The 27,887-nt window shown below is 45.5% G+C and overlaps 1 protein-coding gene across 2 annotated transcripts in view; it reads left to right on the plus strand.

Moving 5' to 3' along the window:
• Positions 1-27,887, plus strand: part of LOC146809211 (putative methyltransferase DDB_G0268948) — a 469,094-nt gene that overhangs the window by 86,162 nt on the left and 355,045 nt on the right. Inside the window, exon 2 of one of the 2 annotated variants that reach the window (XM_085616031.1) lies at positions 22,538-22,664. The gene's annotated coding sequence lies outside the window, so the exon portion shown is untranslated. The remainder of the gene's footprint in view (positions 1-22,537; positions 22,665-27,887) is intronic. The other variant, XM_085616030.1, reaches the window with a different exon arrangement.

A 27,887-nucleotide genomic window follows, 5' to 3' on the forward strand; every position in this document is an offset into this window, starting at 1 on the left:
ACATACACTGTTCTATTCCTCATAATGCAGCATTGCCCGTATTATTGCCTCCCTCTGCCTCCTCCTCCTGTGTGCCATTTTTCCCTTAACTGATGTCTCTTGATCGCCAAGAACTACACCCCTCCCTTAACTAGACCTCCCCCTTCCATGTCTGGTTGTATGTCCTTCTTCCTTATGTCCATCCTTGTGTGCCACCTGTTATTTCTAGGTTGTGTATCCTCCTACCTCTCATAATCATCACCTTCTTGTCTTGCTGACCATTCAGTTCCTGTGTCATTATTTTGGGAAGCATTGGGCGACGGATCAGTCTGCATGTCTCTTAGCATTGCCCTCCAGGCCCCTAGGGCATCTTCTAGTTTTTCATCCCATCTGATCTGTTTCATTCGAACCACTTCAGGTGTAGCCTATTCACTCACATCCCACATCCACTGCAACACTTTAGGTGGACTGTGACTCATCCACGATATAGCTACACAGCCCTTTGCCAGCACCAGTCCCAGGAGAATGCATTTCCTACAGAGGTTCATGTTTTTAGGTTGTGGCAGCAAACCGGTTAATACTGTGTGGATCTCTCAGGGTATCACCCACCCGTTGCCTCTTATACCGTAGCCTGGACATTGGTCCAGTAAGGGCACATGTATAAAGTCAGCGTCTGCCTCGCCACATCTGGGACACTGCCCCAAGCGGTCTGGTTAGATCCTATTTGCCATTTTGGGGGTAAGGTATGTCTGATGGACAAAGTGATATTGTATCAATTTAAAGTGAGTGTTTGAACTCACCTGCTGCACTCCCTCATGAATTTGACTCCAGTCCTTAGCTGTTATGGGGTCCCCTAGTATTGTGTCCCTTCTTATCTGTACAGTGAGTGGTCTGACCTATCTTGTCCTCTCTGATTGCCCGATACAGATGCGACACAAGTCTTCGTCCTTGGGCCATATCTAACAGGACCAGTAGTACGTTAGTAATGGGGGGCTCCTATGGAAACGTGGGCCATAGCACCCTAGCCACCTAAACTATTTTCTCATACTCATGCCCAATGCCCAAACCAAAGGTGTTCATAGCCGGCTCTCAGGTAATGCACTGTTTATTATCGTCACATTACCATCGTAGGCATACCCCTTCCTGCCATCTACATATGGACATAGAGCCGAGATTTTAGAGAAGGTTTGTACTACCCATAGGGGCATGTCCAGGGTGTAGGGCGCCCATCGTAGTACCTTTCTGACCGTGAGTTCTGATATTCCCACCACGTGTTTAATTATTTTTATAACGATTGAAAGAAATATGTAGCACTCCTTTGAATTTAATCAGAACAGTCACAATTGATGTATAACACAATCAAAATAGCTTATTTTATACCAAGCCTATGATCTCCCATATGTTAGTAAACAATGCTACGTTTACAGATTTTTCAATACTACTCAAAAAGCAGACTCCACATTTCTGGCTTGTCTTCACAAATGTATTCCTTTTTTATTTTTATTTTTTGATGGTACATCCAAAACAGAACTGCCTGCAACACGTGTTTCGTCTCCCCTTAGACTTTGTCAAGGCTGTAATACAAGATATATACTCCAGTTATAATTTTGCCAAATTAATGAAATATATTCAAAGGAGAAAAGTTTGAAAAGTCATCTAACACATACCACCTAAACCTAGTGAAATACAATTTACATGAAACAATTCTTTTCTATTTCATTGGCCATTTCAAATCACATTTTAAGAGAGGAAGAAAACAAATATCCTCCAAAGTCATATAAATATTTAAAATATATGCATCATCCAACATTTTTAGCCAAACAAGGACACATTTTTTGTCCCCCAAAAATAAAAGATTAAGGAAAGAGACCAAAGAATCTGAAATATTCCAGTGCGTAAGAGAAAAGCCTGAAAGTAACACCATATAAGAATATTAATAGAATCAATAGACACCCAAAGATTGTCATGAAAACGATAGGAAATCCACTCATGAGACTCACTCTATATTGTCCTTAAAGTTTTCTAGATTTTCACCCAATATAAAAAAAGTGCCCAAAATTTACAGTAAATAGAAGGTACCTCACCTACCAAAAGAGCAAACTGTTATATGACCAAACAATATCCTCTCGAGCAATTATGAAAGTTTGCTCACATTAAGCCAGAATATTCTTCACAAATCTATTCGGTAAGAGAAGAATCAAAGATCAGAGCACAATTGGACCTATACTATCTTGCATGTTATTTATGCTGTCAAATTATATTATTCTTATTCAGCTAACTACAGACTCCTATGAGCTTTTCCTATTAGTTTTAATCAAGGTGAAAGGCCCAATCACATACCTAATTCCACTATTTGTGTATCTATCAATGTGTATTAGTCACAGAAGCAAGAGACTTCAACATGCCTCCGTAGCGTAATTTTAAACATGACGCGATAGCAATTACATTTGTACGGAAACACACCTTGGACAACTCGCACCTCTAGTATTATTTCTCAATCTTGAGGATTCTAAGATATGAATCAGGTCAGTTAAACCCGTCATATTGATCTCATTATTACCACTTGAGCATAGTCTGTTGTCAGCGGACAAATCTCACCTTAAAAATATTTTTGAAGAGTCAAATATAAGCTCCAACCCGCAATTCTGACAACCTTCATAAGTGCCATTCTACAAAGAAAGAAACGGAGAGGTGTTTTGGGATATTTTCTTTCGCCGTCAAAAATTCCTCCCAGCCAAAACCCGTCAAAACATCAAAACCGCGCGTTCCAAATGTTAGAAAGCTTACCGAACATCTGATAAACGGCGTCCGCGTCTCGTTACATGCTCATTATTCTGTGTATGAGCAAGCACTTGAAACTCCCGCATTTAAGTGAACAGAGCCGTACGCGAAGTGCGTCTTCGGTCACATGCCAAGCCATGTTACCATAATTAGGAAGCTCATTTTCTTACCTGATGGCAAAAAACACATTTTGGGTGTGTTTATTATGTTATAGCGTTGCTTAAATATCCCACATTTGTATAAACGGGGGCACATGCAATATGTGTCTTGGGTCACTTGACAAGTATTGTGACCAATAATATTATATTTTAGGATATTGGGTACGTTTCTACACAAATCATTTAAATTAGTCGAGCGCGATATCATAAAACCTGTCTCACGCTAATATACTTATAGTGGCATGTTTCCATCTGCCATTCAAAATTAGGGTAGTTTCACACAAATTTTGTAATCTTGCCAATCTTTTTTCCCCCTTTTGAGCCGATTTTGTTTATTATCATTACAATATCACTAAAAACATACTCCCTTATTTTTCCCATTTTTTCTGTGGGAGCCTTTCACATGAGGGAAATAGATAAAGAGGATAGGTTGCAAAGAGATATAAGGAGTGGTTTAAATCACTATGTTTGTTTTATAGAAAGAGAGAATAATGCATGAAAAAACTGTTTTTCTATATAGTAATTTGCATAAACAGACTTTGCTGAGTATAGAGTTATACAAGTAGAGGTTTATCTTGCATTTTTGGTGTTAATTCCTTGAACATAGACAAAATGTTCTTACATAAGATATTCATTACATATGCTTTATCCTTCATTATTGATTATCAATGAATATGCTCAAACATTATACTCAATAAGTATTTCATGAAGATTCAGTCTTGTAAAAATACATGCAATTCCCTGTCAATATTTATTCCATGATCCACAGCCCTCAATTTAATTAGCCACCTAGATTCCAATTTTCATGTTGAATTATGTATAGGCATGTCTGGGGCACTTTTTTCCCATCATTAGCAGTTCAGCTAGCGGCTGATCCCCAAAACTTTACGCCAGCAGGCTCTTCTCCCAGTTTTCATCATCATCCAGCCAATAGCACAGCATGTTGCAGCTGTGAGGCCATATAATAAAATTCCAGGCAGGGGACCTCCAATCCCCCATCCTGCCATGTTCTCTGCAGTGTGGTCAGGCTAACCCTTTTACACTTTGTGCCCCACAATAAATTTACCAATAAGATATCGAGACTCACAAAACATTGTCGAGGTATTTTGAAGAGCAGATGCTACATCGCATAAGCATCTCGGTATAATGATCTTTTTGGCTATGGCTATCCTTTCCATAAGGAATAGAGGCAATCCCTGCCAAAATCACACTGAAACTCGTATTCCCAAGATTACCTTCTCTATATTGAGCCCCAGGTACTGCTCAGCCATCGCAGCCAATTTGATCCCCAGATACCTGGGTGCGGTTCTCACCCATGGGAGCCCCACCTCTGGCAACCCCCCATCTGTGAACAAAGCCAGCCTTCCCACTGGGATCAATTATGATTTCCTGGGTTTAATCTGCAACCCACATACATTCCCAAACCTCCAGAGGACATCCGACAATATCAGTATCACTTGAACAGGTTGTCGGAGGTACACTAGAATATCGTCCGCGTACATGCATAGCACGTGATTAGCCTCCCCCAGTGGAATCCCAAATGCAGCCATTTTGCTTCTCAGAACCACCACCAACGGCTCCATCACTATTGCAAAAAGGAGTGGCGATAATGGGAATCCTTGTCTGGTGCCACGTTGCGAATATAAAGGCCCTCGAGACCAACCTTCTCATGCGTATTCTGGCATGGGGGGCTGAGTGGAGTAATTGTACAAATTTAAGAAATTGTACCCCCACATCCAATCTGCGCAGGACCTCCCAGAGATATACCCAACCAAGCAAATCGAATGCCTGCTCTATATCCAATAATGCCAGGGCCCAACCCTCATGATTCTGTGTTGGGGACTGCCATACATGGATGAGCCTCCGTAGATTATGGGCAGTACTACGTTTAGGGATAAAGCCCGCTTGGTCAGGGTGAATTAGATGATGCATATGATGTTGCAGTTGGTCTACCAGGACCCCTCTTAGGATTTTTATATCTATATTCAAAAGGGAAATTGGTCAATACGATCCTTGCAACAGGGTACCCCTGTCTGGCTTTGGTATCATGATTACCAGAGCTTCTCTCATATTAATTGGCAGTATTTACCTCTGAAGCGCTTCGTTGTATACTTCTAAAAGGTGGACTACTAGCACGGATGCAAATTTTTTATAAAAACTTGCCCGGTAGACCATCACTCCCTGGACTTTTGTTTTGCTTTAAAGCTTGTATGGCCCCAAGGATTTCTTCTTCAGATATCAGGTCTTCCAACAGTTGGCTCGCCTCATTTTCCAAGTGAGGTAAGTACAAAGTGGCCATAATCCCAGTCATCCTCACCGTATCCAGATGGGGCCAAATGATCAGCCAAGAGTTTCAGGATTTTTTGTTGACTATATACCGTATGCCCCTCACTGGATTGCATCTGCACTATGGGGGATACCGGCTTCTCGCTCTTAATCAATTTGGAGAGCAGGGCCCTGGCGCAGTCCCTCTCCACATGTAAACTAGGCCTTGGCAGTGAACTCCGCTCCATTCGTGGTGTTTTAGGCACTCCGTGCTCTGCGGAGATCGCAGAGTGCAGAAAACTCTGCTTTGCGTAGTGCAGCGGAGTTTTTTCCCCGCTCGTGAACGGTAAGTTCGTGAGCTCGAGCTGCCACTTGGGTAGAATTTCTACCCGAGTGGCAGGAAGATCACCACGAAGAGTAGTTTGCGCTACACTCCGCCACTTGCGGAATTTTGCAGAGTTTTTTTGCAACTTTGCAGAGTTCCGCGTAGCAAAACTCCGCAAACTATGCCCAGGCTTAATGTAAACGCTGTCGATACACAGTGTAATAAAACTTTTCAAGCCTATATAATGCCACCAGAGGCTGTTCCTCTGTCACCTGCCAGTCATTTAGAAGATGAGGAGCCATTGGTAGCTACGTCTTCAACTATGCTAGTTTCCCCTCCTGTACCTTAATGTCCCTTTCAAGCTGTTGACGGACACCATAGGTTGCATTAATGCAAATCCCCTGGATCATCACTTTCATGGCCTCCCATTCCACAGCCCTAGAGGATGCTGAGCACCAAATTGTTTCAAAATATCTAGAGAGCTCCTCTCCTAACTTAGTGGCAAAGGGTGGGTCAGTAGGCACCTTAGTTTGAAGCATCCATGTCAGAATCGCAGATCTGGGCCTCTCAGCGCTTAGGGGTAACATCATGGGAGAATGATCTGAGATATGTCTTGGAAGGTATACTATTTCTCCTACCCTGAAGATCAGGGTTGCGGATACACGAAATTGGTCCAGCCTGCTTAATGTGTTTGTTGCAGAGGTGTGACAGGAGAAGACTTTACTGTCTGGGTGTCTCATCCTCCGCACATCAACCAGCCCCAGCTCCCTCGTGGCATCCGCCAGAGCCTCAGCAGTCACAACACACCATGTTCTTTGTTCACCCTGCAGTGTGTAAAGAGTCTAGTCATTAGCCTGGTGTGTCTGTCCATATTAGTCTGTAGTTTACTCCAATATATACTTGAAGGCCAAGCTGTATTACACATTGCATCAGCACAAGGATTTTTTATTTAAGGCTTTGAATAACCTCCAGGATGGCTGGTTCACTACAGGGCAACACACAAGCGAGTCCATTTGAGTTTCATTTTATTTTTTGCAGCAATAAAATAAAAACAAAAATAGCCATAAAAAACACACTGTCTGCAATGTATCCTTTTTTGCTCAATAGTTGACATCTATGGTTACCTTATTTTAAAGTCAGGATGGATGCTGGCAGTGGCGGCTGGTGACATTTGAAAGTGGTGAGGCGAAACATTATTCCTGCACTGCACAATGACGAGCGAGCATACAATGACTGAGAAATTTCTGACTTTAACTTCTCATTCAAAAAGGAACGCTTACATTTGGAAATTGCTTCTGTTTGCATCTTTTTAAATCACATGCACTAAAATCTTCTGAGTGCCCAATAGTACTTTGCATTAAAAGTTTAATCCCAGTATCAAGACTCAAGCCTAAGATAAAGAAACTCAGGCATGCGCAGAGTATGGGAAATGCTTTAGCTTTAATGATTCTGAGCCAACACTTGGACTCACTGATGTTATGCACTTGGGCTTTGGGGGTTCATATGAGTGGTTTGTAGACTACCAAAGCTAAACATCCTCCTCCTTTGACATATGCATTACAGGTAGAAGGCGCGTGACCCTAGCCATAGAACATGCAGGAAATGGAATACAAGGTATTATGGAAACATCACTTTATTTCCTGTTTCGAACATATCTTATTCATGTCTGGTTTATGGACAGGCATCTCCACATTCATAACACCCATGCTGCCCGTAAAGTAATATGAATATTGCCTAAGTACATTTCTAAATTCAAGAGATTTTTATTAGACAAATAAAGGTGTCGATACAGAAGAAAACCTAAAACATAACAGCAATATGAGCGATGAAATAGAACATTACTGTGGAAATTAACATGAGATTGAGAAATAACAAATAATTGAGGCTATATAACAGAAAGCAGTACTAGAGATAATATGCAGTAAAATGAATTATAAAAAATGCAAAGGAACAAAAAGGTCAATCAAGGAGGTTTAGAGACCTCCTGCTGAAAGGGAGGCAAATGAGACGAGCGCTTAGCACAGATATCAAGGTACAGGGTCACAGGAAGCCAAAGATCATGTCGCTTTTTGGCCAGACTGAGGGGATAAATAAAGACAGTATCTAGCCTGTGATTATGACATACATTGTACCACCATGCTCTAAAAGAAATATTAGAAAAATGTTTCCAATTAACAGTAATTTGCTGGAATGCAACAGCTAGCAACAAGTCAACGATTTGCATATTAAAATCAATATCTGCCCAACAGGGAGAGAGACTTCCTAAAAAAATATTAACAAAGGAGAAGGGAAATGCAGTATGAAATATGGCATTAATTTGGGCCCAAACTTGTTTACAAAAATTGTGCGTAGCAGTACAGGAAAAAAGCATGTGAAAAAGAGTAGCCTTAGGTGTCGAGCAGGACCAACAAAGGTCAGGGATTAGAGGAAACCTCTTATTCAACATATGGGGTGAGAAGAGAAGTCTATTATAGATAAAAAAAGGGTTTGTGTGAGAGAAGCAGCCCTGGACGACTTGCGAAGCTTGGTCCACATTTTATCCCAAAGAGAGGTGGGCCAAGAAATGTCAAAATCAGACTCCCATTGTTCCTCTACCTTGGATTTTGGCCTAGGTGTGAGAGTTTTGTGAAATGAATGGTAGATTGAGGAGGCTGTGGGATGAGTCCGTAGCAAGGAGTGGATGTTCAGAGTAGGACTGGGAAGGTCAGGTTGGGTGGAAGAGTTAGAGAATTGGGTGTAGGTGGACATAACTGCGTTCTTAAGTGTGAGATACTTACGGGTGAAGGAGTGAGGGAGATTGAATTTTTAGCTAAGAACAGAGAAAGGTAAGAAATCGGATCCAGAAAAGAGATGGGACACCCAGATCAAACCCTTTTGTCTCCAAGATTTCCAATAAAATGGTTTGTGATTAATGTGGATACTATTATTATACCAAATGGTGGTATTGAGAAATTCAGCTACAGAGGAAGGGGGGCTTGGGGAAGCGGAAAGAAGAAGTTTGATAGTGAACTTATGTATGGGAGTGGAAATAACCTGGGGCTTACGAGAAAACGAGAGATACTCAGCGAAAGTAAAGGGGGACAAAGAAAGACGCTAAAATAACAAGCCATAAGGGGGAGGATTCAGCAGGATCCCGCAACCAAAGGGAAGCTTGTCGCAGAAGGAATGCTTTGTGATAAGTCGGGAAATCTGGCAAGTTGACCCCACCCTCTGACTTGGGAAGTCGTAGTCTGCACAAGGACATACACGCTCTTTTGCCGGACCAAAGGAAAGAAGAGAGAACAGTATTGATTTTCCTAAAAAACTTAGCTGGAATAGGCACTGGAATATTGGAGATAGTGTAAAGAACTATTGGGGAGAGCATCATTTTAATCGTGTCGAGGCGACTCCACCAGGAAAGGTAAAGCAGGTGCCATCTGGAAGTGAGGTCGGACAGTTTCTGGGTACATTTATTAAGGCACAATGAGACAGTATCGGGGAGAGAAGGGGTAATGTACAAACCAAGGTATTTAATATGTGAGGAACTCCAAGTAAAATTGGATGCAGCAAAATCAGGTTTGAAGGTAAATTTTGTAAGGGGTAAGATTTCACATTTGTCATTGTTCAACTTATAACCAGAAATTTGGGAGTATTCATGAACTTCAGTTAGAAATGCGGGAATGGAAATGGCAGGATTGGACATAAAGAGTAGGATATCATCTGCATAAGCAGCAAGTTTGATGTTTGTTTGGGAGACTTGGAAACCATGCAAATTAGGATTTTGGCGGAGTTTTGAAAGGAAGGGTTCTAAGGCCAGATTAAAAAGGAAGGGGGAGAGGAGGAGCCTAGCGCGCAACCAAGATGGCCGCGTAGGCTTACGGCTCTCGAGGGCCTCCGCAACCTCCCACGTCTATCCTGATTAAATCCTGGTTAATTTGACGGGCTTTTGCTGATGAACTTGCGCTGAGGTGCCACCCGTTTTCCAAATTCAGATCGGACGCCGGGAACCCGAATGGTTGCGCTCCGAAGTTTGCGGCCTGCTCTTGCCTTGGTCCCGATCTCGAGTTGGTGAGGTGCCCGGGTACGAAGTGAACAACAGCGGCATGCTGGGCTTGACCTGCCACGTACCCCGCACTTTCACTTTCGTTTTCAAGTTTGTTTTCTGATACCGGCTGAGGGACTTTGGTGTTTCAGAGGAGCGCGGATGGCGGAGTGTCTGGCCTGACTTTCGGACTATACACGGGCTTCCTGTCAGCGACTGCTGTGTTCCATTGAATTAGCTACCTGGTCCTTGTCCCTGGTGCTGGCGGGTGCCAATCTTGGTGGCCCCCGGACAATGGCGGCGAGATTAGACGGAGACAAGTCGAAACCTAAGTCAACCCGGAGGGGTGCCTATACTCAGGTCAACAACATGGATCGTTATGCGCAGACAAAGGGATCCCCTAGTGGCTCACATAAATCGCCTGAGAGGTCCAAAGAGGTCTCGGGCCCATCGTCAGAATTGACCTTGCAGGACGTCATGGGCGCCATTGAGGAGATGAAGGCTGCTGTGGGTCAGCGGTTTGATACCCTGGCTCATAAATTGGACGCGGTCCTGATCGATGTGAATTTGGTCAGGGCAGACCTGTCCAAAACTAACGAGCGGGTCGACTCCTTGACTCAAGCGGCGTCGAGACTAACTGTGGATGTGGCCGCCCTGCAGACGGAGGTCCGTTGGTTGCGGCTAGCCAGTGACCTGACGGACCGTCGACTTGAGGACTCCGAAAGCAGGGCTAGACGAACAATGTCCGTATCATTGGAGTGCCGGAAAGATCGGAGGAATCTGCTGCTGATCTTTTTGTGGAGGATCTGGTGATCAATTGTCTCGCGCCCAAGGGACTGAGCAAGTTCTTTGCGGTGGAGCGGGCCCACAGGATTCCGGGTGGTGCGCCCAAAGTGGGTGCTCCCCCGCGGCCTATAATCGCCCGACTCTTTAACTTTCGGGATAGGGATGCTATCTTTCAGGCGTCGAGGGTGGCCGGGCCTCTGAAGTTTGAGAACTCTAATGTCAGCTTTTACCCGGACTTCACGCAAGCGGTCCAAAAACAACGGCTGGGATTTTTGGGCATCTAACGGCGCTTGAGGGACATGGAGCTGAAATACGCAATGTTATTCCCGGCTAGGCTGCGGGTTGAGTTCCGGGGTCGCTCACACTTCTTCGACCGGCCGGAGGCGGTTGGAGACTGGTTGGATGCCCTGCCTCGGGGACAGGATCGAGACACTCGGATGGCGGAGAGCGGGGAGGATTTGGTCGAGCAGGACTAGAACTTGGTTCCTGGTGATGGACTAGACTGGTGACGTTTTGTACCTTGGCTCAACTGGACACTAGTTTGACACAATATGCCCTTCAAATGCCTGGAGGTTGTGGGGAGCTTATTTGGGCCCTTTCCTCCTTCTGGGGTTCTTTTCATGGTATATGTTAGGGCGACAGGCACACTGCGAGTTGGGGGGGCTGTTTGGGCCCAAGCAGGGGTGCAGGGAGGGGGGACTTGTGGTTTGGGGATTGTGGGGGAGGGGGGTTGTTGGGGACTGTTTGTTTGTTTCGCAAGGCAATGTGAAGTTCTCTGCTGACTTGTCCAGGTTGTGTTTTCCGGGATGTGGGTATCATGCACGGGAGTGGGGTGGGGGGTAGGGGATTGAGAATCCTTTCGTGGAATGTGAATGGATTGGGGGACAGGATCAAGCGCGGGGTGGTGTGGCAGTTTTTGAAACGGATTTCGCCCGACATTGTTTTCCTGCAGGAGACACATTTGATTGGGAACTCCTTCCATGCCCTAAATAGGAGGGGCTATCGCCTTGCTGCTCACTCTGGTTTCACTTCTGGCTCGAGGGGAGTGGGCATTTTGGTTAGGGCCTCTCTCCCACTGGAGGTGGACGAGGTGCTTCACGATGATAGGGGGCGTTATGTGGCACTGGTGGGGAGATGGGAGGGTAGGACTGTTTCGCTCGTTGCTGTTTATGTGCCTCCGGGGTTACAGGCGGCTACATTTGCTGATTTGGGGCATCTGGTCCTGGGACTCCCTGGGGGCGTTCTGGTGTTGGGGGGTGACTTTAACGCTGTTGTATCCGGGTTGGAGGACCGTCGCCCCCCCAGGGATCACCCTAGGGCTCAGGCCTGGTTGGGTGGCTTTCTGGACACTTTGGGGCTTGTAGATTGCTGGAGATTGATGCACCCGGGACAGGCGCAGTACACCTTTCACTCGGGGGCCCATGGGAGTCTCTCGAGACTCGATTACATGCTTATGCCGGCGATCCAAGCTGGGATGATTGGGGAGGTGCGTCATTTGGCCCAAGGTATTTCTGACCATTCCCCTATATGGTTGCAATTGAAGGTTGTCCCTGAGGCAGAGGGGAGAGTAGTGCCCATTAACCCCTGGTATTTACGTAACCCTAAGATCCGCGAGGAGATGGTCAAGTCCACCGATCACTACTTCAACGATAATGTGGGGTCGGTGTCGTCGGCTGTCTCCCTATGGGAGGGGTATAAAGTGGTGGTCAGGGGGCAGGCCTTGTCACTTATCTCCCATGTTAAGAAGTGCGGGAGAGCAGAGGTGGTTCGCCTGGAAACTGAAATAGCTGAAATGGAGGAGGACTTGGCGCGGGGGGTCACTGAAGAGAAATTGCACGTTCTCAGCCTCAAACAATCAGATTATAGAGCGTTAGTCACGGATGCCGCTAAAGGGATGAGTAGAGAGCAGCAAGGACGACTGTATGATGTGGGGGATAAGGCCGGAAAGTTGATTGCTTGGTTGGATAAGAAGGAGAGAGCGAGCAGGGTGGTGCCCGTGGTGGAGAGAATGGATGGAGTGCGTGTGACTGACCCCGTGGAGATTGTTGACTGCTTCGCGGATTATTTCCGCGGGGTATACTCTCCGGTTTCATTTGCGTTCGGAGGAGGATTCTCATCTGTTGCTTAGAGACATCGCACTGCCAACCCTATCGGAGGCTTATGCAATACTGATGGAGGCGAAGTTGTCGTCAGATGAGATCGCTTTGGCCACTCGCTCGATCGCGTCTGGTAAGGCTGTGGGTCCTAATGGTCTTCCCATTGAACTATATAAGTTGCGTCCCGATAAGATAGCGCCGTATCTTCGGGACATGTTTTTCGCGGCACGTGCGGCGGGTTTCCTTCCCCCTGACCAACGTCTCGCCACCATAGTTGTGATACACAAAGAGGGGAAGCCACGAGATCGCTGCGCCTCCTATAGGCCCATTTCGCTGTTGAACGCAGAACCCAAAATCCTGGATAAGGTATTGGCTAATCGGCTGGTTCGGGTCGTGGGCGACCTGATTCATCAGGATCAGTCCGGTTTTATACCCCATCGGAATACCGCCCTGAATTTGAGGCGGTTGCACGGCGTGCTTGCTAGAGCGGAGTTTATACGTGAGCCGGCCATCTTGGCATCTTTAGATGCTACTATGGCGTTCGACACTTTGGAGTGGCCGTATATGTGGGCCGTGTTGGCGAAATTCGGGTTCGGCCCTGAGTTTATTGGTAGGTTAAAATTACTGTATGCTGACCCATTGGCTCAGGTTGTGGTGAATGGTAGGGTGTCGGCTCCCTTCGCACTGGGGAGAGGTACGCGGCAGGGTTGTCCGTTATCACCCCTTCTTTTTGCACTTTCTTTGGAGCCTCTCACTGCTTGATTGCGTTGGGAGCCGTCGCTGCGGGGTATTAGATGGACGCCGGAGTTTGAGGACCGTGTCTCCCTTTACGCGGATGATATCCTTCTGTATCTTACCTCTCCCCGACAGTCGCTAATTGTATTGGTGGATGTATTGAATTCCTTTGGTCGCAACTCTGGCCTGGTTATCAACTGGGCCAAGTCATGTGTTTACGTCCTCTCGGGCGAGGCCCCCCTCCTACCGCGGGATTGCCCTATCCAGATTGCTACACTGGGGTTCAAATATTTGGGAATCTTTATCTCTCTGGATCCCGCGGTCCGCTATGAGCGAAACCTTCTCACTCCCCTCCAGCGATTGAAGGCCGATGTCGCGAGGTGGCGACGACTGCCGCTCTCGCCGCTCGGACGGGCGGCATTGTTTAAAATGATGTCGCTACCTCGCTTCTTGTACGCTTTGCAAAACACTCTAGATGTCGTGCCAGCCCGTTATTTTCGTGAGGTGGAGGGTCTTCAGCGCCAACTGTTTTGGGACGGGCGGCCGCGGATCGCTCTCGCCAAGTTGACGCACCCTTGGTACGATGGGGGGGTCGCCCTCCCCGATATTAAAAGATACTATTGGGCGTCTCAATTGGCGGCGGTGAACCACGGGATATACGGTCCTGCCTTAAATCCGGCCTTCGAGATGGATAAATTACTGCTCCCGGGTGGGGATTATAATAGGGCGCTGTATTCGGTGACCCCGGATGCACGGTTGACAGGACCCACGCAGGTCGCGGTACGTGTGTGGCATGCGGCGAGTGCTGCGATGGGGTGGAGGGATCGCTTGACTCGGTCGACGCCGTTGTATGCCTCCGGGCGGCTGGGTTGTTTGTGGAAAACGAAAGGCTTTGAGAAATGGGATATGATTGGTATATGTAAGGTGGGTGATCTTTGGGCAAAGGGGTCTTTCAAAACGTTTGAAATGCTTAAAACCGAATACAAATTAAATGATAGAGAGTACTTCCGGTATGCACAAGTCTACCATGCGCTGTGTTCCGTCTTCCCGGACGCTGCTGCTATCCCCGAATATTCCCCGCTGGAGGATAGAGTGTTGGATGGCTATGTGCCTGACAGCACTATCTCTCTGATCTACAAAAAACGTATTAATGATCGCGCGGACTTGCTGATCCGTCTCCGGGAGGCATGGACGGGCGACGGCTTGGAACTGGACGATGAGGACTGGGTATCGGCGGTGGCCTCCCCGAAAGAGGTGGCGATCGCGGCCCGCTTACGATTTGTACAGCTGAAGATCCTCCATAGAGTGTATGTCACGGGGCCCGGTTTGCTACGTATGGGTTACTCGAGGGATGGAATGTGTAAGCGTGGATGTGGCCTGTCGGGCACCTTTCTTCATATCCTATGGGAATGTTTGGAGGTTGTGCGATTTTGGAACGGTATCCACGCCGTAATGGAGGAGGTCACGCACGTTGCTCTGTTGCCAGAGGCTAGGAGGTGTTTGTTGAATGTCTGGGAACCGAATGACTATAATGTGGCACAAACGCAGTGGGTGACTCTGGGGTACATGGTGGCTAAGCGTAACATAGCACAGCCCACAGGCCGCCCACGATCGCGGTATGGAAGGAGAATATGGACTGGTGTATGTTTAGGGAAAAGACGGTGTATGTGGCGAGAGGCAAGCCTGGGAAGTGGACGAAGGTATGGGGTCCATGGAATTCATATCATGGACATATCTGCACCCCGCCTCTGCCGTTAGAGGTCGATATTGCTTTGTCCCCCTAGCCACGCATTCTGCGGGATTGTGTGAAGTGTGTTTCATGTTTTGTTTTCCCATTGCCCCCCGCTGCCACTTCCTGTCAAGAACTGCTTCTGATACTGTACGTTGTCCCCCGTCCTGGGAAGCGCACGCTGCTATTTCGGACTCTCATTGCCTTGAGTGTGTTTTGCATTTAATAGAAAATGAAACTGTTTTTTCCGATTGCTCTTGGCCTATGGCCACGGCCTGTTGCATGTGCTCACGAACTGCCGGGAGCTTCGCTTCTGGTTCATTTGAATATGTGGCGTTGCATTGCGGGCCCTCGGGCTCTGTAGCGGCCGGCCTTGGTGGTTGTAGGCCCTTGTATGTATTTTATTGTGTAAGAAAGGTTTCTTAAAAAAAAAAGGAAGGGGGAGAGGGGACAACCCTGACGAACTCCTCTGCCTAATCTGAAAAAAGAAGAGACTAGGCCATTAGCACAAACCGCCGCTCTGGGACTGGAATACAGAAAAGAAACAAAGGAAATAAAATTAGGACCAAACCCAAACCATCTGAGGGCGGAAAAAAGGAAAGTCCACTCCACTCTGTCAAACGCTTTTTCTGCGTCCAAAGCAATTGCCGCTAGCGAATCCTGGAACCTTGAGGATTTGGACAGGACATTGAACAGAAGTCTAGTATTATCTGTGATGAAACGACCCTTAACAAATCCAGATTGTTCCGGGCCCAACAGTTCAGGAAGAAAGGGATCTAATCTTATGGCAAGAGATTTAGCATATATCTTGTAATCAATGTTAACCAAGGAGATTGGTCTATAGTTCTTGCAATGTTGGGTGTCTTTTCCTTCTTTGGGCATACTGCATATATGGGCGTCTGAGAAAGTGCCAGAGGAAGTGCCACTGAGTATAAAAGAATCAATAAGAGAATGCAATCTGGGTAATAGTAATTTAGAAAAGTGCAGATAAAATTCAACTGTAAATCAGTCCGGACCCGGGGCCTTATCCTTCTTGAGTGACTGAAGTGTGGTGTGTAGTTCGGAGTTAGGGATGGGTAGTTCAAGAATGGATAAGTCAACAGGAAATTTGGGAGGTGCCTTAATGCTGGAAAAAAAGGTAGCGAGGGATTGGGCAGTAGGGTGAGTTTCAGAAGAGTAAAGCGTGGAGTAAAAGCGGGAAAATTCCTCTAAAATATCAACATCTGTATGCTTTAAAACAGAATTGACATCATAAACAGACTCAATGTTCAATTTATGTTGCTTGACTTTTAAATAATTGGCTAAAACCTTCCCCGCTTTGTTCTTACCCCCGTAAAATTTTGAACTAGATTTCAACAAATATAGCGAAGCATCATCAGTGGATTGTTTGTTAAATTGCATCTTAGCTTCAATAAGAGTAGTCAAGCTTTCCTGCAAATGAGAAGTATAGAAAGAGTGCTCCAATTTTTTAATCGTGAGGAGAAGATCACTCGCACGCTTGCGAGCGGTCTTACGCTTTCTGGCCACATGATCAATGATGAAACCCCTGGCTGCAGCCTTATAAGCGTCCCAAATAGTATGCTTGGGCAAAGTGGGTGTGTCATTTATGGCAAAAAATTCTTTAGTAAATTCAACAAAGGAGGTGGTGAATTTGGGATCAAGAAGTAGCGTGTTATTAAAGCGCCATCGTTTTGGCCCAGTGGACTTGGGTAAGACATCAATGTTAACCAGTACAGGGGCGTGATCAGAGAACAAGATGGGGCCAATATCGGCATGAGTGAGGGACTTAGAGATATGATGGGAAAGGAAGATGTAATCAATGCGGGACTGTGATTGGTGGGATGGGGAGTAAAAGGTAAACTCTTTAGTAATAGGGTTACATAAACGTCAGGCATCAATGAGTTTGTGCTGGGATATTGCTTGAACAAACAGTTTATGAGACTTATTAGGGACATAAGATGCTTTGGAATGTCTATCTAAAAAGGGATCGAGGGGTAGATTGCAATCTCCTGCCATAATAAAATTGTCATCAACGTATTCAGAAATACGAGAAGCCATTGTGCGCCAAAAGGCAGGGTCACCGCCAGTAGGTGCGTAAATGTTGAGAAGGGAGATGGGGATACCCTTCGAGGAAAGTTTGACAAATAACCATCTACCTTGAGGGTCTGACTCAGAAGCCAAGAGCGAGTGAGAAAGAGATTTGCGAATTAACACAACCACACCATTTCTTTTACCATCACCAGGAGCAGAGAACACATCACCTACCCATCCCCTCTTAAGCTTAGCAGCTTCAATGTCAGACAAATGGGTTTCTTGCAAGAAGGCAATATCTACATTCAACTTGGCTAAATGAGAGAGAATTTTTTGCCTCTTAATAGGAGAATGAAGACCTTTAACGTTCCAAGAAACAATACGTACTGACATTAAGGATTATTAAAAGAATAATGCAAAGAAAAATTAAAACATCGAGAGAAAGCCTCGCGAGAAATAAGAACGTAGGAAAAAGAAAGAAAGAAATAAGAATAGAGAAGAAATGGAATGGACAAGAGAAAGAAGAGTAAAAGAGGACTAAGAGATGTCATAAAGATAGAAAAAAGCCAAGGTGTTGTTGAAATCGATGAAAAGATAAAATGAAGTCCAGAGATATTGATAAGTAAGGTCAAATGAAAGAGAAAAAAGAAAATGCGCAAAAGGACCAATGAACAAGCAAGACAAGAGAGAAGAAGGCCAAAGGGAAAAGAACTTAAATATGAGTCAAAGGAGAGATGAAGTAACGGGGGGATAAAATATATAAAGTGAAAGAAGCATGACCAAGGGAGCCAACAAGCGATGAGGATAAAGAAGGAGAGAAAAAGGGAAGAAGAAAAAGGTCGCGTAAAAGGTACTGACACCAATAAACCTGAAGATATGAAGAGAAAGATCAAAGTAAGGAGAAACAAAACAAGAACAGACATGTCAAAAAAGGAATGAGGAATACTTACAAGGGGTAACTCAGGGAAGGTACGATCAGGAACAGGGACAAACAAGGACGTACGTGGAGGCGGGGGGAGGGAAGTAGGGCCAACTGGAGAAGGCAGGACACTCGGGGTCAGTGAGACGTCCAACCATAGAAACAGGACGGAACGTGAAACATTGATCCGTGAAGGAAGAAAAGTAACAAGGTTAGGCAACGGCAGACGACAAGGGCAGAAGACAAGCAATGAGTAGGACGAACCAAGGAATCACAACGCCAATTACAAATACTACAATGAAAAGCATAAACTCATCAAGAGAACATGCATGTTTAAGAACAGTTGAATTAGAAAAATCTGCAGACATAAGAAACTGGAACATCATAATAAAACTTAAGAAAAAGTCACGGTGGAAGAGAAGAGGAAGGGCCAGAAAGCTCCATATCAGCCTGGCCGCAGGAATTCAGGAAACTCCGAAGTCGCGTAGGCTCCTCATATGTCGTAGTCTTATTATTGTAGGTGACTTTGAATAAGCAAGGATGGAAAAGACCGTATCTAGCACCAATGGAGCGAAGGTCAGGTCTCATGTCCAAGAAGGCCTTACGACGATTTGCAGTGGCTCTGGCGTAATCCTGCGCAAAGAACAATGTGGAACCCGACCATGTGAGACGAGGAGAGGCTCTGGCTGCTGAAAGAACTTTCAGCAGATCTGTGTATTCCAAAAAATACATTATTACACCTCTGGGTTTCACTGACGTGGAGAGAGAGGAGGAAGCTCGTCCAAGCCTGTGGGCACGCTGGATATTGAGTGGGGTATCCTCAGGCAAGTGTAAAAGCTTAGGAAGAAAAGACTTGAAAAAAGTGATGGGATCACTCCCCTCACAGCCTTCTACCAGGCCGTAAAGGCGAAGATTATTGCGTCTGTTTCGATTTTCCAGGTCCTCCACCTGCTTCTGGAGAGAGGAGATCTGCGCATGCATATGGGTGACCTTGGCTGCAGAATCCTGAAGAGAGGAGACATCACGTTCCACCGAAGACATTCTTTCATCCATCAGAGCCCAATTGTCAGTAAGAACCTGCAACTTAGCATTGGTTTCCTCCATGAAAGGGCGCAAGGCCCGTATCTCTTCGAGGAGTAACTCCATCGAAATGGTCGAAGAGGACTTGGGAGGCGAAGTTGGATCCTTTTTTAACCTCTTAGGCGTCATTTTTACTGAAGACTGTGAGGGGGCTTCCATGATCGGCGTCGTCTCACTAGTAGGGGGAGACTGAGAGGCTTCTAAATGAGCCAGTTCCATGAAGAGCTTGGAGTTTTTGATGTAATTGCGCTTTTGGATCTTGCTGGAACCGTCGGCCATCAACGGGCCTATGAAATGCAGGTTCACACTGCCAGACTGGAGATAAAAACAAGTATTTTGCGGGATCCAAAGAACGTGGAGATCAAAAAAGGAGCAAGCAAAAAGAATTGACGAGAAAAAATGCTAAGCTAGAGAAACATGAATACCAAAGAGCCAGGAGATGCAGAATGAGTTCTCAAAATGGCCGCCGGATGTGAGGAGAGCAAAAAATATCAATTAAGTCCATGAAACAGCCATACCAATTAATAAAAAGTCACCCAGCGATGCAGGTCTGTGACATCTGTGTTGCTAGTAGTGCAGGGAGCATTGCAGGTTCAATACAGCAACCGGGAATACAATGCGCGATGAAACGCGCTGCTGAGGGAATTACGGGCAGAAACAAACAAAATGGGGGTCGCGGCCGATGCAGAGCCACGACCGGGATTGAAACGGGCAGCAGAGTCAAAAGCAAGTCCGCCGCAGCATCGAAGGAGGGCCCAGGACATGCCCAACACCTTCCGACAGTGAAGGCTTCCCTCCATTGTTCGCCTGAGGAGCGCGAACCGCCGGTGAGCTCTGGTATGGACGGAGCCCCTACGCCGACGCCGCCATCTTCCTCGGGCGCCTAGCCACGCCCCCCCTAAGTACATTTCTGACTTCTGTTTACATATACTGTCCATATATTTGTAACCACACAAAGGTAATCCTTGTGCTGTATACATGAGGCCCGATCAGCTCCCCATTCCTTGTAGGAACGGGGCCCATTAAGGGGACACAGACACTCCTAATGAGGGGAGTTCCCTTTTAAGTGCCTAGATGAAGTCTTGGCTGTCCAATTGAAGTGCAGCGGTACTAAGGACCTGGGACATGAACAACAGTAGCTGCACGCACCGGATGCTGCCCAATAATAGGCACTGCCGCAGGACATCAAAAAAAGGCCTCAGAATAACAGACAAGCTGCTGACACAAAGCAAGCATGGAGAAAGACAGTCATTGAGGCGCTATCAATGCACACAGGGCTTGAACATCAGAAAAACAGAGAGGCCACACACGGCAGACGAAGTGAGAGTTACTTTACAATTACAGAGAGGCACAGTGACTGCTAATGAGAGCCAGGGAGAGGCACCAGAAGGAAGCTGCAGGGAGAAATGCAGATTAAAAAAACGGAGAAAGAGAAGGTGAACTGTCTATGTACCTCATACAGGGATCTTCCTAAATTTGCAATATACAGGCTTTTTCTGGCCTCTCCTCACGAGAACATTTGCAAATTCCCTTTTTCCCCTTCGCTTTTAATGAAAGTCTGACCTCACCTGCTCCTTGTCAGTGACCTCGAGTTCACACTCGTGTTTTAAAAGTTACAGGAAACCATATATCACACTAAAAAGAAAAAAAATGTAAAACTGATGCAGCAGCGCGCCTAAATGCACCTGAAAGGTCCGCGGTCTTCATTCAAAAAAGCCTGCATACTAGTAGCTTAAGGTCACTTCAGCTTTTGTAAACCGTACGAGAAAACCAGGAATGATTGTGGCCCCAGATGTCAGTGGGAAGGCAGGCGGATTACAAGGGACCTGTGACTCTGCTTCTTTCTGCCTTTGCTGGTATTTTGTTTTTTTTCTTCCGTGTGTGAACAAGTGCTGCACAACAGATTGGGCCCTGTATAAATGCCTGGGACTGTGCAAGAACTCCCCTCTGGGACTCAGCTGTGCTTGCAATTAGCAATAGACATGAAATGATTCTTGTTGTGGTGGATTATTTCAATCCGAAGTGACAAGTTTTGTCGGGGAAGTTGCGGTGGAGATGTTCAGCAAGCTCTTTTTTTTGCAAACAGTTTGTCCGGGGCTCTAGCGCAGTCGCGGCCGGAATGACAGGTGGGTGGGAGGTGGGGTGGAAATTGGGTCGTCGTGGGAGAAGAGGGGGGAGGCGTTTAATTGAAGAAAAATTAAAGAAGAATATTCTCCCGCCGTCCACCATTTTCGAATTTTGACCTGCAGCCCTCGTCATCATGGAAAGGCAGCATCTCTCCCTCCCCTCCGCCAATCACAACGCTGCAATGGCAGCATTGTGATTGGTGAGGCGCAGCAGAGCGCAGCCCACCCGGGCCATTTTCTCTATGTAGGCTGCCTACATAGAGAAAATGGGAGAGTGGGCGGTCCTGTTCGAGGGCAGGGGGGAGTGGCTTGCCCACTGTTGTGGGTCTTGACTGTTTGGTCGGCCCCAGGGCCAACCAAACAGTCAGTACCCACAACAGTGAACAAGCCACTCCCCCCTGCCCTCGAGCAGGACCGCCCACCCCCAACCAGGCACTTCTGCTTTCTTGCCGTGTGAGAAGGCAGAAACATCAAATGGTAGTTATTACCATTTATGTTTCTGCCTTCTCGCATGACGAGAAAGCAGTGGGGCGACGCCCCCATGCCCCAATGGGGGAGCCGCCTCTGGTGCTGGGTTAATGCCAATCATAACCTTTTTCTCCTGGGGCCAGAGATACACTAACTCCGTAGTGCTTGGTTTGTCAAAATAATGTACTAGGGTCCTAAACATTTCTTAGGAGTCAACTGCTGGTACTGCCCAGGTTGTTGTACACCAAAGCCTTCCAGTATTGAGTTCATCTCATGTCTCTTTCTTCCACCATCCTTAAAGTCCTGTCCCTGTCTTCTGCTCAGCACCTCTATTATTAATAACATAGGCAAACCTTCTGCATTTACAAATGCTTGTTGTAAATTGCACATGGTTGCCATTGATTTGGAGTCGATGGTAATTGCATTTCCTACACGCCTAATTCACATTTTGTGGAAATGCCCTGTACATGTGCATACGAATCGCAAATAGAATAATCCCTATTTGCGATTTCCAATTTAGGAGATCGTAAATTGCAATTTTTACTGGGTAGAAATCCCAATTTGCGATGCCTAATGGTATTTGTGCATATGAAAAGTCCATTCAGCATTTCTTAGCTGCCCAAAAAATGTATTCGGTCCATTAAGAAATGCTAAATGGATTCATACATCCAGCCAGGGCTGCTCTCCTGCTCATCCTTAAGGTGCTGGAAGATCATTTGTCCTTCCAAAAAATGTGAACATATTGCTCTTCCAATCCTATCCCCTGTCTAATTTACTATGATCTTATCTGATGTGTGTGTTATGTTTTCTCGGGTGCTTAATGCCAAGCCAGCAAAAACAGAGCTGAATTAATTCTTAACAATAAAACTAACAGAGATTCAATTTGACATCAATTGCTGATACAAACATGAACAAACTTGAGTACTATATACTTGCGCTTCTGCCTTAAGGGTTGTTATGCAAGCTAACAGTTTAAATAGTCATTGCTATGAGTACATTTCCTGTCTGTGCCTTCACTGACGCACTGCATTTCTTCAGCCAGACTCCATCGATTTGTCGCGCAGGGTGGGTCTCCGAGCACGAAGGAGCTGCCTTTGATCGAATCATTTCCCACCCACCAGTGCAGCACCTGTTGGCCAAGAAGGAAAACATACCAACTGGAACAGTAAGTTTTACTTTCTCATTTGTTTCGTTCTCTGGAATTACCAAGGGTGCAGCTGTTTTAAGCTCTAGGGCAGTGAACCTGTGCATCTGCAGGTATTGATTAGTCTCCTATGTACACATCAACACAGAACGTCAATTGAGAAACCGCTTGCTTGCATATCAAGAACTTCATAAGTATTTCACACTTCAGTTTTGTTCCATCTATGAATATGATTTTCTTTTTTAAATACTGTTTTTTGTCAAAGAAATGGCACTGGAACATAGATATTTGATAATGTGAACTTGGAAAACACAAAGGATACAGTGAGCAAAGGAGTTTAATACCACTGATAGAATATATGTTTATTTATATATATATATATATATATAGAATGAGCACATATCTTTTTGGATGTTTCAGAGTGATACTTGATATGAAGTAGGTGAACGTTTACATGAGGGATACTAAGGAAGACAGATTACATTTTGTGGCAGAGTTGAGTTAATATAGTGCCCCTGAACATTTCTTTTACACATGAAACTGACATATGTCAGGCCTTTCGTTTTTTTACTGTTCTTCATGTATTGAGTATTTGACCGGAGTGGAAGTCGATTTTTGAGAACATTTCTATCCAAGCAATGGCTGATGAAGGATTACTGGGTATATTCGTATTCTAAGGCTCATATTCATTCTGTGGTTTCAATAACTTGAACGACCGCATAGAAGAAACAAAAAGTAATTCCATCATAGTTTCAGTCAAGAGCCAGAACTTTGAGTCAGTCGGCGACAGATTTGTAGGCATTAATTAGAGCATTTACATTTCCCAATAAGGTAAAGTTAAAAAGAACCAGAAAGCATGTTGCTGCCAAACTTATTTCTGTTCGAGGAAATTTGTTTTTGATGTTTGCGATAATGATATGTGGTGGGCCCAAGTAATTGAAGCAGTTTACTCCTGCGAGATAGTGAATTATTAATTTGGGTTTATAGTAGTCAATCACAGGTAATACATTAACTAACCTATTAGGTCCAGCCAAAACCAACAATAATTTAAATCTAAGCATAATCCCTGATCACTGTGGCACAGAGCACAGAATGGGTAAATATGTTACGTGTACTAAGACAGTCAAAAAGTGAAAAACACAATGCAATATAAATTCCACTTAAGTTTATAAAAATAGAGTAAAACGTCCAAAAAGATTTAATAAACGAAATGACAGCAAAATGACAAAAGTTGTGAAATGAAAAGCAAAAATGTGCATCCTAGAAGACTTAAGGCAAAATAGTGCCAGATAGCAATAGGCATCAATGATAGTCTATAGTCGCAGCAGGAGGGGATTTAGGAATAATTCAGGCCAACTGCATTGGAGCATTGGTTGGATACAGCAAACAGGTGTGTACCAGTCTCTGAAATTGAAATAGAAGTCCTCTAGTGGGGAAAGGTTGTGAAGAAGTTCTTTTGAAGTTGGTTGGCTGATAGACGAGGTCCCAGTGAAGCTGTTGGTTTTAGCAGGCGACACTGTTGGAAATTTGGGGGGTCTTTGATCTCCACAGATACCTGCGCTTTGTTTTTTTCAGAGCCCAGAATCTTCCAGTGGAACAAGATTGCAAGCAGTGTCTCACAATAAGTTCCACAAGACCAGATACCTTCATGCTAAGGGCTTGCTGTAACAGATTTGCTGCTACAGGGAAGCTCCCACAAGGAAAAATATGTTTCTTCAGCACACCAAAGTCGCAGGTTAGGCGGATTGGTGGTTAGTGTCAGTTCTCCGGCGAACATTTAATAATTTTCTAAGCCCAACTTTTTAGACATATTTGAAGAAGTCCAGTTAGACATCTCCAAGGGTACCAGGACCCCAGGAACAGGAGGTGGGGGTCAAGTGCAGCTAGAGTTGATACTGGTCATCTGAACACTTCATGGAAAAGAACTCTTGCAGCTTGTTGCATCTCTGTAGCCACACCGGAGGACAGCCAACTGACCCTCAGAGTCCAAATGTTTGTCCTGGGTACAAGTGGGAGCAGGCCTAGCCTTTCAGGTCTCCTCACAGGTCTCAACTACAGAAGCAGTACTTTTTCTGTCTTTCATAGCTGCAATGGTGTTTTGAAGAAGGTACTTAGGAGCTTCACATGTATGCCTGGCACTAGCCTGTAAGTGGGTGTGAGTCTTGGTCAACCACCCCAAACCAACAGGGGTTATCATACTCATTTTTGCAGCAGTTCCTGTGTGCACTACTGCAAATAATCCGAGAGTGCCCCTCTCTACCTAAACGTGGCCAAACCTTCCACTGAGTAGAACTCCTGGACCCACCCTAGAGGCTCCTACCTCTCATTTAATATTATTCCTATTTGTTTTGTAGCTCATTTTGGTGTGTCCCAGTGCCACCCAAGCATGCCCACATTTTATAGCGTTGGGGCCACTGGGATGCCACAATGTACCCATGGCTCCAACCGACTAAACAGCCATCATCCATAGTGGGTGCTGGCTAGAGCAGTCATTTATTTTAAAGTGAGAACCCAGTTGGCCACCCAAGCCATACACAGTATGGCCAGCAGATGGGATCTGCAGAGAGGGCCTCAAGTCCCCCATGGACCTGCCGGCTTTCCAGCCTGGATGCTTCATTTCGTTGCTCCCAAATTGAAACATGGATTTAAATTTGTATTCTCTGCTCTCACTGTCCAGGGCAGAAAAGAGCAGTGTCCAGAGGGATGGAGTACCTGCAAAAATTCTTTGATAGGGCTCAAGGAGTTGGGTCCTTGGGTCTCGAGGGCCTTCCGTGAGGCTCAGGGAGGGGGCCACATGCTTGTTACCAAAACTATTAGTTCAGCCCCACTGGATGTAGTCCACAGGGCCTTGAAGTTGTCAGGGATGCGGGTGCAAAACCCCCCTTCCAAAATAAACTAGTTGATCCCAGGGGCTGGTTCCCTGGGACCCTAAAAAGTATGGTGTCCCTGGCCCCCAAAGGCTCTGGGAAGGTGGCCACATGCCTCTCTCCTCTAAAAAATCAATTTCTGCAACCTCCCATGACGTGATCCACCTTTGGTCCATGGTCCCATTAAAAAAAATAATAATAATTGACGGCCTCCTCACAATGTTTAAAAAAAAAGAATATTCCAGGACAGTGGACTGCGTCTAAAAATGGCTGCTGCCACATCTTTGTTGATGTGTTGGCAGCCAGTCAGATGTTATCTTTAGAACTCTCTGCGCCACAAATCTTCCTTGGTGTGAAATGCACATACATTTTAAGCCTTAATTTATCAAAATCAAATCACAAAAGGCATGCCTACTGGACCAAGATCCAGCTTTCTGCCAAATTTGGTGTTGTTCTGTTTAGTTGTTTTGGCTGTAGTTGTGTCTAATGTTCCTTTGAATAATTGCACGGGGAAAACTCGCTTTGTGACCCACATTTATTCTTATGCCCAGACGTGGGTCCCATGCTCTCCATGGAACTGGAGTCAAGTTATCCTGGCTTATGAGGGCTGAGTGCCCGAAACCAGTCCTAGGATGCTTGTTTCCAGTCAAGGGAGGTCCTGGCCTGGCAGTTCGGGCTGGACTGTTCCAATTGGGCGCAGGGTCAAGACTGATTTGCATGTGGCTGGGTCCAAACTGGAATTGCATGGTGAGCAAATAAACAATGAATTTAGGCCCAGATCTTTTTACTGGGGTGAATGTATGACATTGATCTGCATTCTGTCCATCAATTCTTCTTTTTGCACTCCCCATTCATTCTTTTCCGGGAGTGACCTGAGGTGGATGAGATTTAAAAAAAAATGTTTTTTAAAGATTTCTCTCATTATTGCAAACCAATAAATCCATTTCCTTTAGTGATCATGGTCCTATCTATATAACTCTAATTACTGGGATTGATTTTCCATAGACACTGCTTTTTTCCTTTGCTAATAACTTTGGCATCATTTTACGAATCTATACAAAACTTTGCAATAAAAGTGTAATTTTAATTTAGCCCCATCTGAAAAGATTTGCGGTGATCAGTCAAGCAGGGACCAAGAAAAAGAGGGGATCAAAAAGGCAAACTTTCCTATGCATTTTCCATCGACTTCTTTAGGCACGGCTACAGGAAAAACTGGTTAATTGCATTGCACCAAATTTGTCTGGAACATAGACCTTGGTCAGCAGATTGTGGTTTTTATAATTTAGTGTAAATCCAATTAGTATTTTTGAAAAATAAAGATTTAAAAATATTTGCATATCTGGACTGTTGGGTCTACAAGAGGCTTGCAAGAGCATCACAGGAGCACCAATGTAAAAATAGAGGGTACTGATTGGCCAGAGAGCATTTTTTCCCCTTGACCAAATTCATTCCTGGGGGGGTAAGACTTTGATTGGCTGCCAGCAACATGACAAAAGCCATAACAAGACTCAGAACTTAGCCCCCTGTCCTGAACTTGCAAAAATAAATAATATAAGGTGTCAGGCTAGGGATAACCTGCCCCCTCAAGGCTCTATTGGGAGTACCCAGAGGGCCCCCTGGTGGCTGAAATAAAAAAATATATCAGCAAATGTAGCCATGATCCCGCTGGAGTCCTTCATGATCACAGAAAAATATTGGTGGCCATCATTCTTTAATTTCCATACAAGAAGAGGAGGTCATTTAGGGCCCCAGGGACATCAACTGCTGGAGGGGTCTCATCACCCCTTCCCAAGCTATTTTTGGCCCCCAGGACCCCATCGCCGGGAACCAATGAATTCATTACTGGACAGGAGGTGCATGCCCCCTTCTCTGGAGCCATTTTTCAGACCTGGGGACCATATATGCTGGGGCCCAATCAAATTATAATGGGGAGGAGGATGCCTGGCCCCTCCCCTGGGCCTTATTCAGCCCTGGAGATGCCATTACCTGTAGCGCCATGCATTCACAAAGCAAAAAGGAACTGTGCTGTCCCCTACCTGAGCTTTAAAATGGCCCTGGTGACCCCAACCTCCAGGGCCACCAATTCAAAAAAAAGAAAGGGAACCACATGGCCTCCCTCCCTGAGCCTTAAATGTCCTCGGGGAAACCATCCCCTGGGGTCAGCTCACTTGCTTTTATTCAGATGATGCAAGCCCCGGCATTCAGTCGCCTGAGCCAAAATAGGCTTGGGAAGTAGGACCCCCTCCCTGTTTGAAAACGACCAGTAAGTGTTATTTCCCCATAATTTCATGTTAAAAAAGCAGTTGAAGTCCTTGATGGAGGTGACCGCATCTTTGATTTATTGGAACACAATCTCTTCTGTAGTGACTGTCCAAGA

Source organism: Triturus cristatus, chromosome 7, assembly GCF_964204655.1.
Source record: "Triturus cristatus chromosome 7, aTriCri1.1, whole genome shotgun sequence".
Lineage (NCBI taxonomy): Eukaryota > Metazoa > Chordata > Amphibia > Caudata > Salamandridae > Triturus > Triturus cristatus.